This window comes from Arachis duranensis, chromosome 5, assembly GCF_000817695.3.
Source record: "Arachis duranensis cultivar V14167 chromosome 5, aradu.V14167.gnm2.J7QH, whole genome shotgun sequence".
NCBI classification, from domain to species: Eukaryota; Viridiplantae; Streptophyta; class Magnoliopsida; order Fabales; family Fabaceae; genus Arachis; species Arachis duranensis.
The window spans coordinates 84,792,219-84,796,535 of NC_029776.3; positions in this window are offsets into that span (position 1 = coordinate 84,792,219).

The window sequence follows — 4,317 nt, forward strand, 5'->3', positions numbered from 1 at the left end:
TTTAAATAACATGTTTCTAATATAGAAAATATTTTAAATTTTAAGATCTTATCTATAGTAGTAGTTGGTATTTTTATACGTTTTGATTTTTGATTTATTGAAGAATCATGTGGAGCTTTTAAAACTATGTATGTTAATTCTTGAATGAATGGATGATATAGCTTTAAAAAGTTATTTCCTATGATAAAATCCATTCCAGAATCTAACATATATATAGATGGAACAATGAACCTATAATTTTGAATAAAAATTTCAGCCATCTCTGCTTTTTCGTTAATTTTATGTATTGATTTGTCAGTTATTCTAACTCTTAATGGTTTCTTTAATTTTTTCCAATCAAGTTTTATGTTTGAACTAGCAAAGCATTGTGTTGCTCCAGAATCTATAAAAGCATTTATAAATTTTCTGTTATTTTTATAGTAATAAATGTGGCATTATTACTCAGCCTCTGAGTCTGTTTCTGAGACATATTCAAAAATATAGTCTAGGTTATCATCAGATTCCTCTAAAGGTTCCATAAAACAAGACTTAGCAATTTCTATTTGTTTAGTAAGATTTTTTTTTCCTTTTTTTCGGACATTCATTTGCATAGTGTCCTTCTTCTTGGCAATACCAACACTTACAATTTTCTTTTTTATTTGGGCAGTAGTTATTTTTTTGTTTTTTATTGTTATTTCTTGTTCTAAAATACTTCTTTTTTCTCCAGTTTGGATAGTATTTTCTTTTTCTAAATTGATATTTTCTCTTTCTCTGAAAATTTTTATTAAGCCCATATTTTTGGGGTATCTCTTCATTATCCTGACAGCAGATTCTAATTATATTTGTAAATCTTTTTTGAGTTGCTTCTTGCATACAACGCTCTTTTATTTCCTCTCTTATTGCAGCGGTTGCTCCACCAAAATTATTTTCAATTGTCCCTCTATTTATTTCTCTTATAAATCTTCCCATTATAAATTCATTAGCAGGATATGGAAGTTTTGTTATATACATACTAAGATAATGATTTTTATCTTCTTCTTTTAATTTGTAATAATGTATTCTATATTCACATATTAGTTTATAATAATGTATTCTGTATTCACATATGTAAGATTCCACATTGCATAAATCATATATTTGAATATTAGCTAAATGGTTTTTTGCTTTTTGATATTCTTTGTTATAGACTTCTTGTCTATGATCTATAATATTTTTTCTAAAAAATTCTTTATATAGAATCATCATTATATGTAATATCTTATCATAAGCTGTTATTTTTGTTGCTAAATCTTCTATTATTTGGTTTTCTATTGATGTCATATAATCTTTTATAGTTCCTTTAGTATGAAATCCTATGTAATTCCAAATATCTCTTCCAGACAATTCACTAAGCTTTGGATTAGTAAAAGCTTCTAATAAAAAGGAATTCAACCAATTTTCGAAAATTTCTTTTTCATTCTTTTTACAGTCTAAATCAAGCATTATTTCCCCTTCAGTTTCCTGGATTTTAGGAATGTATTTTGATGGTATTTTTGTATATTTTAAATTTTTATTTATAAATCCTTTTTTAAAAGCATAATTTTCAAAACCTGTTTCCCATTTAAATTGAGATTGATTATCCTTAGATGTTCCAGCTTCATTTTTTACTTGTTTTGAAATTTTTCTTCTTTGGGATTCTCTTTTTCTTTATTTCTTTGAAATTTTATGGATACTAATATTTCTTCAAGCATATCTACTATAGAATTTAATTGTGGGTTAAAAGTATGATAAAGATGTGGGGAATCATTTCCATGATAACATTTCTTAGAAATTCCGTGTGAAAAATAAGTTTTTTCAGGTTTTTGAAGTCCTTCAATAAAACTTATAGTAAAATAAAGATTTTGAGAAAAATCATTTTGTATTGATTTTAAGAATTCGGTGTCATTACAGTTAACATTAGTTAAAATCATTAATTTTTGGTCTATTAATTTTGATAACTTGATTATTTCTTCTCTTAAATCTTCTAATTTACTTTTTTCCATTAGGTGACGCTTTTCTTTGTGAAGAGTTACGGTTTAAAGTGTGGCTTTAGAAAGTGTGGTGTAGACAAATCTTTAAATCTGTACCAACTTTGATCTGTATATTAAAATTCTCCATAAAATTAAGATTTATATTATTTGTAACATTATCTCATATTAAAATTAGGTTTAAAGAAATTTAGTTTCTATTAAATATATGGGATTTTCATAATTAGAGAAATAGAGAAAGACCTAAAACTTAAATAAAAAATATTATATGAGATGGTCAAGGAGGGATGTATGGGTGAACTCCCCAAACTAATTTTTTGGTGATTTCACTTAGGCCGGCTTACTTAGCTTCTAGGCTACTGTATTTATGACTTAAATTAATGATAAAATTATTGTATCAAATAATAAATAAATTCAATGTGGTATTTATGAGGATTTTTTTTTTTGACTTAATACGAGACTGAATACAAGACTGTTTGATATGTTTCATAAAGAATTACTAGGTGTTTTTGGTGGAGTTAAGCTTTACAATAATTTGTGACCAGAAGCTCTACAATAATTTATAAATTAAAATTGTTTTTAAAATTTTAATTGTCTTAATTATGTTTGTAAAATCGATAAAAATATATTATGTTAGTCATTGATTTATTTTTTATTAATAGTGTATTAATATGATTTAATGACATGAATCATTAATGATATATGTCAATTCATGATTGATCACGTAAAATGATATGATGATGATTACTGACACGTGATGTATTGATGTGAATGGAACGGATGTGACGCATGTTATAATATTATTTGATTATATGTCAACTTATATCAGGTGTTGTAATATTATTTGTCTACATGTCATCATTATAGTTGTACTAAATTGATCTCTAATTTTGTATTAAGTAACTCATTTTGATCCCTGAAAGTCGTACACCAAAGATAAATGATAGAGAACTATCAGAATTTATTATTTTTGACCATTAATTAGCCATCAATATTTAAAAGTGTGGGTTAAAGTATATTGTTGAATTGTTAAACTAAAGAAATTGGGTTTATGGCTAAAAGTAATGGCTAAAAGAAGCACGGACACTTCGCTGAGTTGCCGTGTCTGCGTGTCGGACACATTTCGAAAACGACATTCACTGACACTCGTCTAGCACGCGTGTCTGCTGTGTCCAACCGTATCTTAATAAAAAAAGAAAAAATTCTTCTTCGGATACGCTTGGACAAACCTAAATATCATCACGTGTCAGCAGTCTTATTCTTAACATATATTATTAAAATAAATTTAGATATAGTATATATTATTATTTATTAAAATAAAAAAATATTTTAAATACTTTGTATAATTAAAAGAAGACGTTAGAAACAGTTAAAACATTATTTTATATTTTAATATCAATAAAATATCAAAATATTATTGTAATTTATCTAAAAAATTCATGTTTTATATATACATCGTGTTCTCATATCTTATAAGATTTTAAAATTTGTGTGTCCGCATATTTCGTATCGTGTCGTGTCCCGTATCCGTATAAGTGTCCATACATCACAATTATAAGCATTCATTGTCATCTCCTTATTACAATTTAAACCATAAGAGTATATTTATCGTAATTGATCCTAAGACCAGACAATAGTTCAAAGCCTTGCAATATTCTCTTAAAGTTGATCACGGATTCAAGGTCACATGAACGAAATAAAATTGTGTCATTTACAAATTACAAGTGCGCCAATAAAATTATGTTTTGTCCAAATAACAATGGTTTAATTCTACCAAAATGTTTGAGTCTATTCAACATGCTATTTAACACTTCACAACCAATACAAAAAGGAAAGAAAAAAGAGTAGATCATATTGGCGCAATCCTCTTTAAAGGTTAAATAACTTTGCATTATAATTATAAGAATTGGATCAATTGGTCAATTCGATCGAAAAATCGATAAATCAATAATGTGATCGATTCGATTGAAGATTTGGACCGAAAAAAAAAATTAAATCGCCTAAAATCGGCCAATTCGTCACAAATCGGCAAAAACTTATCGGTTCACGGACCGATCCTACGGTTCTCCCAACGACAGCAGGTCTTCGGTGCTCGGTACTCTAGCTCTTCTCTTGCATTTTGAATATTGGATACAATATTCAAAAATCCAATATTCAAAAATGTATGCAAAGAGGTTCAAATCCATGTCTCCTTGCTGGGTTTCAACAAGGCATGCTGCCAGCTGTTGTGTTCCTTTACTATTTTATGTTCTAATTATTATATACATATACAACTTAATTATTTTATATTTATTTAATTTAATTTTATTTTTATATTCACTTTTCTTAAGTC